Source organism: Ahaetulla prasina, chromosome 6, assembly GCF_028640845.1.
Source record: "Ahaetulla prasina isolate Xishuangbanna chromosome 6, ASM2864084v1, whole genome shotgun sequence".
Classification (NCBI taxonomy): Eukaryota; Metazoa; Chordata; class Lepidosauria; order Squamata; family Colubridae; genus Ahaetulla; species Ahaetulla prasina.
Window position 1 is genome coordinate 84503849 of NC_080544.1, and position 15273 is coordinate 84519121.

Below are 15273 nucleotides of genomic sequence, written 5' to 3' on the forward strand. Positions count from 1 at the left end.
GGTGTGGCTCCATGACTCAGCACTTATATAGGCCTGCCCCTCCCTTCCTTTTGCTGATGCTGCCTATCAATTCTCCGGAAGCAAGGATCTCTCCAGGCTCCAGCTGTTGGTAATTCACATTCCTCAGGCTCACATGCTGTGGGGGAGGGGGAGGGGTCTAGTTGCTCCATTTGCCTGGGCATGGAGCCAGGGCTGGGGGCTGGAAGCACGTCAGGCCCTTCATCTTGCTCGGCCTGTCTGGGCATGGTGCCAGGGCTGGGGCCTGGAGGCATGCCAGGACATTCCTCAGCATTCGGCAGGAGATAAGAGGGACCCGGTTGCGGGGAAAGTGAGCGAGACACAACAGACTCAGGGCGGTTTACAGCCAAAGTAAAGACAGTTAGTACAATTTTTAGGACCAGTTTAAAACATATAGCATATGTTTGTAACTTTTTAAAGTATATGGGTTTCTTCAATGAGAAAAGATGCAGCTGATTTAATGAGTTGCAGTCAGGTAGTAGGTTTTTGCACTTGTGCCCTTCTGAAATGAAATCTGAACTGTTTTCTAATTCTATTCTGCGGTAATACATATGTAGTCATGTTTATCTAGGTAAGTGGAAAGATGTATTAAGGATAAAAATCAATCACCAACTTCAAATTTAACTCTAGAGTTAATTGACTATTCATTTGTATGTTATTTTTGAAGATAATGCAGCAATTACAGGAATACTGCTTTGAAGTTAAAATATATCATTTTAAAGCTTAGATGGCAGGGTACATTATAAAAGCAAAAATGTTTCTTGCTTGAAAAAGCTTTTAAAAGCCTTGGAACAAGGAACAAGGAAATGGCTAAGCACTCCCTGTTATGTGAATATTCCAAAAACAATACTAGTGCTCATTAATTTTAAATTGAGCATGATATATTAACCAATTTTATTCAAAAAGACTCCCTGTAATGGAATATCTTGATAGAAAAGCTGATCAAAATTAAAAAAAAGGACTCTAAGAAGTTCATAGGCTGGCGTGGCTGGAAAAAATGCATAATCTGCTGAGCATTTGAAAGAGAAGAACTAACTATGAGAAATGAGCACTGGATAGCAAGATGTGTATAGAGTGCCAGACAGCTGACAGTATGACATCTGGGGCTAACCTGATGTTAAGTATTTTTACAGTGCCAGTGATCTTCCTCATCAATTCCATGAAACAGTTTGATGATCATCTGCAAATTTTTTCATTTACTGACTTTTAAATGCTACAAACCTAAAGCAAAGAATATCATTCTCTTACTTTCCAAATCACCTGAGCAATTCCTATGAAGAGGAGCTACAAAGACAACATTTATTCGTGATTCTATGATGGCAAAAGCCCAGGAGTTGGAAGCAAGATGGAGCCAGAGTTACTATCAATGGAGAAATGAACTATCCCACCTTCCAAAAAACCATGTTGTTTCAAAGAAAATAGAGTTTGGAAATGGTAGAGTCATCTAGAGTAGGGGTCACCAACATTTCGGACCTCAGGGACCACTAAATTCATAATTTTGAATCCCATGGACCACTAATATGATCTGCCTAATGACCAGCTGGGTGGGCATGGCTAGGTGGCATGTAGACTGGGTGGGCATGACCAACTCAATGTCACTCACGTCAAGGGGTACCTTGCCAGCCTCTACTTGCACCTCCCCTCCCAGCCACTCCTCACCTGCCCACCCAGGCTCCTTAGGGCCCCAACAGGAGGCAGTTGTTGGAGCTAAGCAGCCACCGCAAGAAAGAGTTATCAAAACTGCTGGCTCAGTTCAAACCCTAAAACTAAGTACATACTAGATGGACATTACCTTACAGACGACCCCCATCCCGTTAAAGACCTTGGAGTCTTCATGTCAAATGATCTAAGTGCCAAAGCCCACTGCAACTACATAGCAAAAAAAGCTCTAAGAGTTGTAAACCTAATTTTGCGTAGCTTCTTTTCCAAAAACACCACACTACTAACCAGAGCATATAAAACATTTGCTAGACCAATTCTAGAATACAGCTCACCTGTTTGGAACCCTCACCACATCTCTGACATCAATACAATTGAACGTGTCCAGAAATATTTTACAAGAAGAGTTCTCCATTCCTCTGAAAACAACAAAATACCTTATCCCACCAGACTTGAAATCCTAGGCTTAGAAAACTTGGAACTCCGTCGCCTTCGACAAGACCTAAGTTTAACTCACAGAATCATCTATTGTAATGTCCTTCCTGTCAAAGACTACTTCAGCTTTAATTGCAATAATACAAGGGCAACCAATAGATTTAAACTTAATGTAAACCGCTTTAATCTAGATTGCAGAAAATATGACTTCTGCAACAGAATCATCAGTGCTTGGAATACTTTACCTGACTCTGTGGTCTCTTCCCATAATCCTAAAAGCTTTAACCAAAAACTTTCTACTATTGACCTCACCCCATTCCTAAGAGGACCATAAGGGGCGTGCATAAGCGCACAAACGTGCCTACCCTTCCTGTCCTATTGTTTTTCTTTTCTTCTTCCTATATATGTTTATATGTGTATATACTATATAATCTTTTTGTATGATGTTGTGACAAAATAAATAAAATAAAATAAAATAAAATAAAATAAAATAAAATAAAATTGGATCTGACCGAGAAGGAGGCTCAGCAGAAGCACCTCACTGAGGACTATGAGCATAGGCTTTCCAAGCAGAGGGAAGACCTGCAGGAGTGCAAGGCCAGGTACCCGCGCCTGGAGGCTCAGTGGGCTGAGATGGTCAGTCAGTTCCAGGCCTTGATGCAATCCCACTGGAACAAGGCCCTCCGGCTCTTTGCCACCAGTGGCACTTCCCTCCAGCCTTTGCCCAAAACCCTGCACCAGGAGGCTGAAACAGGCGCTGATTCAGAATTTCTTCCCCGCCCCTGACTTGCACAAAAAGATCCTGAAGGGGGAGACCCTCTGCAGCAACAGAAACATTCATTGCACATATCCGGCCCAGGGCTGTAGTTTGAGGACCTCTGATTTAGTGCAATATAAAAAATGCAAATAATTTTTCTATGGACCACCAACATTTTCTCAAGGACCATCAGTGGTCCATGGACCACCAGTTGGTGACCACTGGCCTAGAGTTAAGATTGGGATTAGGCCTCCATGAGGTTGGCCAAAAACCAACACCGTAGTTCAATTTGAGAGAACCTCTTTATGCCTAATCAACCTGTTTTCTTTCTAATCTGTCTCTCTTGAAATCCTAAGCACATTGGAAGGGAAAACTCCCATTGAAAATAGGAAAGTCATCTAGGGTTAGGATTTTGCACCCATCTTAATTCAAAACTAACATCTTTATTCAATTTAAAAAGCCTCTTTAGGCATGGTGGACATCTTTCCTTTCGAAAAGAAAGTCAAAACCCTTTGTTGAAGAGAAGTGACACAAATTAGGCCCAGTGGTGGTTTCTACCTATTCACCCTGGTTCGGGTGAATCAGTAGCAGTGGTGGCGGGAGGCTCTGCCCACCTGCCCAGATGTCTCATGGATGCACTGCGCATTCGCTTACAGTTCCGAACTGGTAGCAAAGGTAAGTGAAACCCAGTACTGATCAAACCTATGTTTCAGGAAGGGAGAGAGAGATTCACTGCTACAATAAGGCACTTTGCCTCTATATGGTAAAGTGCTTCACTGAAATAGGTCACAGTCAATTTATATATTATTGTTGAATTAAGTTCCTATATTAGCAGGAGATACACAGAATTGTGTGTATTAGGGCAAATCGCTTGCAATAACAAATATAATTCTTCTATTTTTTAATTTAGAGAAAATGTAATGTAGAATATAGAATTTTTTATTGGCCAAGTGTGATTGGACACACAAGGAATTTGTCTTGGTGTATATGCTCTCAGTGTACATAAAAGAAAAGATACCTTCATCAAGATACAACACTTACAGCACTTAATGATAGTCACAGGGTACAAATTTAATACTTAATAATAGTCATAGGCTACAATTAAGCAATCAGGAAACAATCAATATCAGTATAAATCAGATGGATACAAGCAACAAAGTTACAGTCATAAGAGGAAGGAGATGGGTGATGGGAACGATGAGAAGATTAATAGTAGTGCCGATTTAGTAACATAATATATCATAAATGAATACAAATAAGACAATAGAATAAATAGAGTAACTATGTGGTCTGAATTTACTTACAACTACACATTCCTATTTCAAAGACCTCCATAATGATGTTTGCAGCAAATAAGAAACTTTCTTTCTGGGGAAAAAAAGTTTGCTAATTTCTGCTGCTGAACGTCTACAGTTTCCATTTTTTGCTAACTTGCATGGGTGTTTGTATACAGGTAGATCTTTCCGTATAGCTGTGTTACAGACACACAGCACATGTACCAGTATTCCATTATATTCTGTCTAAACTGGGAACAGTTTTCTCAGATTCTTACTCTGATTTACAACCAACATGGAGTCATTAGACAAATAAGTCATCGCAGCTGAACAAGCACTTTCAACTCCAAACAGTGGGAAATGTTTATCAGAGACAAACATTTCATTTCAAAAAGGTTCACAGCTTTCTTTTACATACTATGCAAACATAAAGTTGTGGAGGAACAGTCATATTATAGGAGAGAAAAAGATTGTTAAATAGGGATGGAAAAGCTTATAACTATTTGTAGCCCCCATATATAAAGCAGGAAAGAATTCATCTTGTATTTTTTCAGCATCCAGCCAGGATAGATTCTATATGTTTAATGTTAAATTTGCTTGATACTTGGGTCATTTATTTTCTTTTTGTACACCAATCTTTTTCTTTATTTTTGTTGTTGTTAGTGCTGGGTGTATGGGGTGAGGGTTTTTTGGTTGTTTGTATTTTATTTTTGTTGACAAAACAAATATAATGCTAAAGAACAGAAAAAGATTTTAGTTAGTATTCACAAGGAGCATATTAATTCCAACCACTCCCAACTTAAAAGAGAAATGGCAACCTGAGGAGAATCAGCATTATCTAAATTCAGAGCGAAAGGCGGTGCCTGGGAAATAACAGGGTTGGACAGCAACAAAGAAAAAGGAAGTTCAATTACTAATTTAAAAGAGAAGCTGGGGGAGGAAAGCTAAAATAGTTATTAGAAGAAGAAAAAACTGAAAAAGTACAAAAGAAGCAATTTCTGCTTCAGGTAATTGAAACACAAAAGTGTTAAATGTCAGCTGTTCATATCTAGATAACAGATATATGTTGCATAAAAGTTGAATCCTAGGGAAGTTTATATTTGGATCCAAATTAAAATAGGGTCAAATATATCAAGCTTTGGAACCTAATTCTGAAAATAAAGAAAATAAAGAAGTTTCCAGCTGTCTACTCCACCACCACCACCCACCCCAAGCCAGTTCTGACAGTGATGCTCCTAGGGACAGGAAGGAAAGTTTCAGTTTTGAATCCTGAATATATTGGTTGTAAAAATAACTTTAAAGGGGGCAACAGTCACCATCCACATCAGTGGTGGGTTGTTCCCGGTTCTGTCCGGTTCTATAGAACTGGTAGTAAAACCAGCGGGAGTCTCTGCCCACCTGCCCTGACATCATCAAGGGGCTTCTGGGCATGTCCAAAAGCTTCTGTGAATGCAGGAGGAAAATAGGGAGCTAAAGCTTCATCAGTAAAGAAGTACACATTGAATTCAATGGTTGAATTGTGTGGAAGCTGCCAATAAGACACATATATCTCTCCAACTCTTGCTTGTAGATGAAAGTCTGGTACATGACTCTTGAGCCAGTCCAATGCAATGGTTAAAACACTAGGAGACCATGATTTCTAGTCCTGCCTTGGATACAAAGCCAGATAGGTATCTTCAGCCCTAAAAAGAAAGCAGTGGCAAACCACTTCTGAAATATTGTCAGGAAAATAGCAGGGACTTGTAGAGGTAGTCACTAGGAATCAAGAGAGAAGAGGGGAAGGGACAGGAGTCAAGGGAAGGGGATGAGAGTCAATTTGAGGGGAGGGGATAGTGTTTGTTTAACTGATTATTTTATATTAACTGATTTTTTATAGATAGAAATAGTTTTTAGGTAAAAAGAAAAGAAACAGGTGAAAAATAAAATTGAAAAAGAATCCAGGTCAATTTCTTGAATCAAATCATTATGCAGGAATTACAGTAAAAAAAATAACACCATAACAAGCAATGAACAAGAAAAGACAATTGATGCTCAATCTTAAAGACAATTACAGGCTTTAGACAAAGCAGCAAGGGACTTGTGATCATGGGACTATGCTTAAAATGGGCTGAAACAAAGAAAGCAGTGTGTTTCTTTTCAAGCAATGAAAAGAAACAGAAGCTTCATTTCGCTTCATTGCCTTTAAAACTATTAAACAAAGACAGACTACCATGGACAAAGTTGCTTTACGCAGTTAATTTATTCAGGTTGTACACTGAACCTCTTGATCTGTGAAAGAGTTGGTTTCCTTATTGGTTTTATTGCCAAAGTGAATTGGCATTCTTCTGTGAATTTTCCTTCAAGATGCATGCATACATTTCTTCTTAATTCAATTGGTAGCAGGAGCACACGAATAATAGCAGCACAGGAACAATTCATGTGTTTTTGTCTGTATCAGTTCCACAAGATTCTTAAGTTTGGCAGCCTTTTTGGAACAAAATTTAAAGGAAGCTATGAAAACTGAGTAATGTTTAAAGAAAATGTATGGCACTAAATTCATATGAAAATATCCTATATTTCTGACTTCCTCTGCAACTCTAACCTCATATCCAATTTTCTAGCTTCCCCCCCCACATAGATATAATCTATATATCCGATCAGAAATTCCCTGTATCAGGAATGATTTGTAGCCTTTATACGTTAAATCCTGTTGCAATTCACTAAATAGTTATTCCAACTACTTTGTACATCCCACATTTTCCTTTTCCAGGTAATGTTTGGAACAGAATCGTTGCTATTCTCTACATGGCAAGTTGAATGTAGGCCCAAGTTTTTGTTCTATAGGTATGTGTATAGGTGAGTATTCAGGTTCAAATTCAGTAAGGGAAGGAAGCCTTATCTTTTTCCAGGCACAATGAAAGCAGAATGCCTTTGTCAAATACAAGGAAATTGGCAGTAAGTTTACCAAATGACTAGCTAGCTTGTTTCCTTTTAAGCTCAATTTCAGAAACAATGGCCAAAATATTTCAACATGAATTTAAGTGGCACAAAACTTGAAGGTGCAAGCCAAGACTAACAGCAGTTATAGAAGGTATGCACAAGATTTTCCAAAAGAATGTGCCTGCTTGAAAACCGAGGACTTAAACCAAGATCTAAACATAAAAGGACAATATACGGTATATTCTGGAAAAATGTACAGTAATCCAAAAAGTTCTGAGCCTGAAAAATAATTAATAACTATTCTAGTTCAATGACACCTGGGTTTTATTCCTAATTACAATGGGATGTTTTTCTTTCTACATTTTTGGAATTTAAAATAACAAAACTCTTGACTATTTGGTAATGTTCAGGCTGTTTTACAGGGGAATTAAAACAAATACTTATGCCAAATATGTCTTCAGTGACATCACTTATCAGATTACTTAAAATGCATTCTTGAAACCACTTTAGTAAAAAAAAAAAAAAAAAAAGCTGAGCAGGGCCAGATATGTTAATATGGATGGGGGAATATAAGGAAAACCCTGGGGAATAGGCTCAAACAAACAAAGAAATCCTGGTGAAAGTTAAGGGCAAACAACTTATATTTTGTTGCCAAACTACACAATTTGTGTTCACATAATCATTTTGCTTGTCAATCCATGCAGTTTGTTGTCCATGTAATCAGTAGATATTGTGCTTGACTCAAGGGAGTATTTACCGTTACTTTATATTAAAATATCTTACATTAAGTTGCAGCCTTCAACTGAATATGGCAGAATAAAGACAATGGCCCATGGTGAATTGGGCTATGGACTAATTTAAAAAACATTTTTTGTTAAAATTAGCACTAAGTTGCTTCTACAGCTATGAGAGGAATGTTTGCTATTGTACAATCTATTACTGTACTGGTTGCCCATTACATAGAAAGATTAAAATATAGCACCCTGTTTTTATAAGATATATTTGATAATTTATCATCCTTATTTTTTGTTCATAAAGACACGATCACTGGTTAATCACTAGACTCTGAATATTTTTTTTCATCCATTTTGTGTTTTTTAAACAAATAAATGATGAAAATTTGAACATACCACTTGAATCATAAATTAGCTGCAAAATTTGTAAGAAAAACTTTTGTTTGACAGAGATTCCTCTTTTTAAATACATATTAGTTCTAAAACAGCTTTCACTAATACTAAGTAGTTGGTAAAGTCTGCTTTCCCTTCTCAATTTTATTTATTGATTCAATGATTATTGTTTATTTTTGAACTCTCTCAAGAAGGATTATTTTAGGAAGTTCTCCAACTATGGTTTCTAAATATTACTACAGAAACCACTTGTGACAGTGAAGACAGAATATGCAAATTCCAGTCAACCACCTACCTTTACCTTCTAACGCTACTCCTCTCTCTCCGTCTCTCCCCTTCCCTCTTTCTCTCTCTCTCTCTCTCATCTCAAGATTATGTCAATATTATGTCAACCTTATCCGAAGATTATGTCAACAAATGCCTGGAATGTTCTATCTGACTCCAGGGGTGGGGTTAATAGTAGATAGTTTTTGGTTAAAGATTTTGGGATTTTGAGAAGAGACCACAGAGTCAGGTAATGTGTTCCAAGCATTAATAACTGTTACAGAAGTCATATTTTCTGCAATCAAGATTGAAGCGGTTAACATTAAGTTTAAATCTATAGTTTGCTCTTGAATTGTTGTGATTGAAGCTGAAGAAGTTTTCAACAGGAAGAACATGGCAATAGATGATTCTATGAGTTAAACACAGGTCTTGTTGAAGGCGGCGGAGTTCTAAATTTTCGAAACCCAGGATTTCAAATCTGGTGGCATAAGGTATTTTGTTGTATTTGGAGGAGTGGAGAATTCTTCTTATAAAATATTTCTGGACACATTCAACTGTGTTGATATCAGAAATGTGGCATGGGTTCCAAACAGGCGAGCTGTATTCAAGAACTGGTCTAGCAAATGTTTTATATGCTCTGGTTAGTAGTGTAGTGTTTTTGGAAAAGAAGCTATGTAAGATTAGGTTTACAACTCTTAAGAGCTTTTTTTGTGATGTAGTTGCAGTGGGCTTTGGCACTTAGATCATTTGATATTAAAATTCCAAGATCTTTAACAGGGTGGGGTCATCTGTAAGGTAATGTCCATTAAGCTTGTACTTAGTGTTTGGGTTCTTTTTTCCAATATGTAAGACTGAGCATTTGCTGGTTGAGATTTGGAGTTGCCAAGTTTTAGACCATTCGGATACAAAGTCAAGGTCTTTTTGAAGGCTGGTTGTGTTGTTGTTGGTGTTAAATAGTTTGACATCATCAGCAAAGAGAACACAATTACTTGTGACATGGTCGCAGAGATCGTTGATGTATAGATGTAAGAGTGTTGGTCCAAGAACGCTGCCTTGGGGAACGCCACTTTTGACAGGAACAGGATTTGACAGAGCATTGCCAATTTTGACCACTTGTTGTCTGTTTGATAGGAAAGCAGATATCCAATTGTAGTTATAATAATTATATATTATATAGTTATTTCATGTTAATGCTTATATATACTGTTATGACAAAATAAATAAATAAAATAAATAAATAAATCCTCAAACCCACCGCAGCTTCAACCTTAAACTGCCTACTGTGGACCTCACCCCATTCCTAAGAGGTCCGTAAAAGGGGCTTGCACAAAGCGCACCAGCGTGCCTATCGTCCCTGTCCTATTGTCCCCATTTATTTGTACTCATTTCCTATGTTCATGTCCATGTTTACAATTATACCAGTTATCTTGTATATATTTGACAAAATAAATAAAAATTTAGGGGGACAAAACAAACCTGCATAAGGTAACTAGGCAGAAGATTCTTGATATGGTAATGACTTTGTCTTGCCCAATTCTAAAATTCAAAGGAATTGTCACTGTAATCATGAAAAAAAGGAAGTCACTTGTGTGGAAGAAAAATTATTACAGATTTAGACAGATTTAAACAAATTATTAAAGGGTGAGCACCTCACATTTCATGGAGAAACATTTAGGACCATTCATAAATTTTGGGCCTTTTCCCATAAAAAACAAAATGATTGCCTTAAGGCTTGCAAATACAGGTAATCCTTGACTTACAACAATTCACTTAGTGACCGTCCAAAGTTACAACAGCACTGAAAAAAGTGACTTATTACCATTTTCCACATGGAGGATTCCCATGGTCACATGATTTACATTTGGATACTTGACAACTGATTCACATTTACGACGGTTGCAATGTCCCAGGGGTCATGTGATCACCTTTTGTGACCTTCTGACAAGCAAAGTCAAGGGGGGGAACGAGATTCACTTAACAATAGTATTACTAATTTAACAACTGCAGTGATTCACTTAACAAATGTGACAAGAAAAGTTGTAAAATGGGACAAACTCACTTAACAAATGTTTCACTTAGCAATGTAAATTTTGGGCTCAATTGTGGTCGTAACTCAAGAACTACCTATATTTGAGATACAATTTCAGTTCTTCAAATATCCGCCCTTTAAAAATTAGCTCTTGAAGATCACCCAGTTTTGAAATGTGCCCCTTGACTTACTATGCAAAGTCTAATATGGCCCACAAGCTGACAAAGTCACATGCTCCTACTGTATTTTACGGCTTTGTAGATGAAAACTGCATGTTTAGTTATGTCTTAAAATTAATTGTAAATCAGTGAATTGCAGTATTTGTTATCAAGAGTATCCAAACAAAAAAAATAATGGATGGAATGTTTTCATATAGTGGTGGCCTACAAATCCTGTTGAGCATGTTACAGTGATCCAAATAAAATATAAGGAGGCACTCAAACTAGGCCTTCTTTCTCTGAAGTTGGCAATTCCTGGCCAAGCAATTTTATTATCAGACTCACCTATGTGTGAGTTGGGTGGCTATATAAATCTATTTAGTAAATAAATAACCTGAGCCCCAAGAAACAAAAAATGATAGAAGCATCACATTACATCTGGAATCATCCAGGCAACATGTTAAACTACTGTATGCTTGATTTTTCCATTATCCCAATTTGAAAGCAACAGATACATTTAGAATACAGAATAATCTTGGGACCAGATGAGTTTTTGCCAGTGGTGAAATCCAATGTTTTTTACTACCGGTTCTGTGGATGTGGCTTGGTGGGATTGGTGTAGCTTGGTGGGCATGGCTTGGTGGGCGTGGCAGGGGAAGGATACTGCAAAATCTCCATTCCCACCCCACTCCTGGGGGAAGGATATTGCAAAATCTCCATTCCCACCCCACTATGGGGCCAGCCACAGGTGGTATTTGCCGGTTCTCCAAACTGCTCAAAATTTCTGCTACCGGTTCTCCAGAACTTGTCAGAACCTGCTGGATTTCACCCCTGGTTTTTGCCAACTCACTTTATTCAACCAAGAATTAAATCTGAACTCCAGAACAGAATTGTGTTCTGTATGTGTGCCAAGTAGGCAGAGCACAGAATAGATAAAATCTTCAGAATATTGCTGGTGATCTATGGCTAGTGCTCTCTTTCCTAGCTTTAGTTGCCTTTCTTGACCAGTGAAAGAGGAACCAAAAACAAGAAAGGAAATGCCATTCCTATTCATCCTTTGGGAAAGCTCAGATTTTAAATCTAAATTACTATTAAGAGGGTTTCCTTTTTCCTGTACTTAGAAATAGATGGTATAATTATATTGCCTTTGACACTACTACTTATTTACCAGCAGTGAGAGATGACATTTGGGCTTTATTTCCTGCTGAATATTATTATGGTTTAACAACAGCTTTTTGTCTTTCTTTTTAAAGGTGGTTGTTCAGATTATTAATGTATTTTAATTACTACACTGTAAATTGCTCCAGAGGCATTAATTAAGGGTGGCATGCATATAAACACATTAATTTTTTTTAAAAAAAGTGGTCACAGGGAAACAGCTTTCTACAAATAGAAAGAGTCACCCATTAAAGCCTGTCCTCATTAGTAGTCCTTAGCAGGGTTCAATTTTTATGGTGGCAGTAGAAAATGTTGCTGGCATAATAATGCATTGTCTTGACAATCTCTATCCTCCTTTGTGTTTGTTGGCCTTGCTGGGGTTTTGTGATTTAGAAAACAGTGGGATAAAACTGTGTAAATCATAGTCTGACAAAGGTCACCCTCGTAGGGATAAGGACAAAACTCTGGTTGCTAGGCTGTTCCACTGATGCTGTAAATAACTAATAAAGGAAGATTCGGAGGTTTAATGTATGCATGTGCTACTGAAAGTATCAATTTAAATACGGGATCTGTGTGCATTACATTTTGGTCTAAATAATTGATCTGAAAATTTATGGATTGCATAATTGCTGTGTTGCCATGATGAAAAAAAAGTCAGTTAAATTACCGCTAGGTTCCTACTTTGCAGTAAACCATAATTTTGTTACCAAAGTTTTATTGAAAAATAATAAAATGAAACGCAATCTTTCAATGCATTTTATAAATCACTAAAACTGATTGCATGGTGACATGGTGTGATATGTGAACACAGTGCTGTGTGTAAAGGCTCATACATGTTCTGGTAATCTATTATCTAGGAAATAGTAAACATGTACAAAGTCACCTTAGTTCTCCTTGGGTGAGGGAAGCACTTTGCATTAAAAAAGAGAAAATGCGATACTAGAAGTTTCATGTCATTCTAAATGCTTCCTCTAGAGATTTTTGCACATATGTGCAGCTGATGTATTGGTTGCTGCTATTGGTTGTATCAGAACATTTACCTTTACCATAGGGGCTACATTAGTTCAAGAAATTGGTTTGAAAAGTGTTTCTCTTAGAGAAGAATTAATTCATACTTTTCCAGTTTTGCTAAGCCTTAGGATGTATTAACATAGTACATCTTTTTATATTTTATACTCATGGTTTTAAAGTAGAGTTACTTTCTGGCTTGATCCCTAAGCCTATCAGTAGTTTGATATAAGCATACAAAATTATCAGCATAAGAGAAAAGCCTTTCAACTCAAACCACACAGTAGTTGTAATCTTTGTCAACTCTGAAAAGTTGTGATTCTTTTTTTCCATCATGGAAATGCAATAATAAAGAAAACCTCACTTATTTGATTTCTAGCTTGCTTGATTTCTAGCTGGCATACAAATAGAGGTAGAAGGCTCACTGAAAAGGAAGTTGGCAAATCTACATATTTTAAAATTGCCAAGTTTGAAAAGAATTGATCTACAGGAATTCTAATGAATGCATTTTACATACAGGAGCCTTTGAAATTCTTGAAGCGATCTAAAAACCTCTTGGCAAATTTGCATGACACAGAAATGTTTACTACTTTAAGTGTTTTTGTTCTGATCCTTAAAATTACAGTATGTACCAAAGCCTTCAAAAGGTTGCGACATCTTTGAAGCTGCAGGCTTTGGTACTTAGTAATTTACAAAGATGGCCAACATTACTTCTGCTTATTTACAATCCAAAATCATGACCTTTCTCTAGATGTCATCATAAAACTTCATTTGGAATGCTGTGAGATGACAGCAGAAGGTAGCAATGACGGAAGGATAACAGACCAGAAAAATCACTGCAGCTGGGGATACAGAACAGGGAAGTCTCATTGTACTCAGTGTACTTCATTATCAGACATTTTTAATAATAATTAAAAAAAGGATAATGGCAGTTCTACAATGAATTGTATGGACACTTTCCTCTTCAATCCTTTAGGTTCACAACTCTTCCATAAGAATTAAGGATTAAATATTGGAACATCTGCACAAGAGTAAAAAGGTTAGAGTAATAACCAGTGGTGGGATTCAGCCAGTTCGCACCACTTCAGGAGAACCGGTTGTTAACTTCTTCTTTTCTTTTTTCTTTTTTTTTACATTTATATCCCGCCCTTCTCTGAAGACTCAGGGCGTCTTACATTGTGTAAGGCAATAGTCTCATTCTATTTGTATATTTATATACAAAGTCAACTTATTGCCCCCCCAACAATCTGGGTCCTCATTTTACCTACCTTATAAAGGATGGAAGGCTGAATCAACCTTGGGCCTGGTGGGACTAGAACCTGCAGTAATTGCAGGCAGCTGTGTTTAATAACAGGCTTCTTACAGCCTGAGCCACACCCTTAAACTTTCTGAGCAGTTTGGCAAACTGGTTGTTGGTAGAAATCATTAGGGCAGAGAACCGGTTGTTAAATTACTTGAATCCCACCACTGGTAATAACGGACAATTATTTGACAATTGTTTGATTAACTTCACAACAAACATGCAGGACCTTTTTAACCAAGAAAGACTTCTCTCACTTGACAAAGTACTTTTCTTCTTTCCTATTTGTCCACTGAAATCATGGCCCAAAAATGGCAGTGCAGAAAGAATTTCTCAGCTCCTAGGATTTTTTTTTCTTTACTGGTTTAGTACTTGAATCACTGAAATGGTTGGATCTGATTTTGAATAGGCCCATTTTATGTGGGGAGTCCAGTTTAGTACTTTAGATCAGACTGGACAATTTGGGTAGATACAAAAAGTTCCAAATGCATGATCATGATTATACTTTACTGAAGCTACCGAATACAGCCACATATTTGAGTGAAGTAGTGTAGCTCTTAATGAGTTGTAACAGCCAAGGCCTCCATTTAGGTTCCAATAACTTGTCAGTAGAACATGATTAAAAACCCTACGACATAATATGGCTTATTTGATTTAATACTGTGAAAGCTTATTACATTTTAGCATTATATGAATCAGTCCACTTATAGTACGGCTACAATATCCATGAGGTTTAACTCAATTTAATTGGTACGGTCATTTGACTAATTACTAACAATAAGCTAACATATCCAGGTGGCAAACGTCCAAACTTCAAATAGATAACAGCAAACATGACATGAGTTTTCCGTATTTTTTTGCCATCTGGATATCTGCCACTTAAACCTGGCAGCCCAAACTACGGCCAGCTTAACACAGTTTAACATAGTTTTGTTTAAAGAAAAAAGCAGTTTAATTTGTGCAGGAACCAGGATAGCGTGCAAGTGTTCATGTTCATTGGAATTATCAATAAATTGATAAAGGAGGAAGCAAAGTTCTAGATTGCTTCTCCCCATCTAAATACGCTCCTGGTGGCGAGCTTTATTTCATTTAATTATATGACGGTCCCAACCACGTGATTTGCTTTGACACCACATCCAGGCGATCCCTTTTTAAGGGATCTTGCAG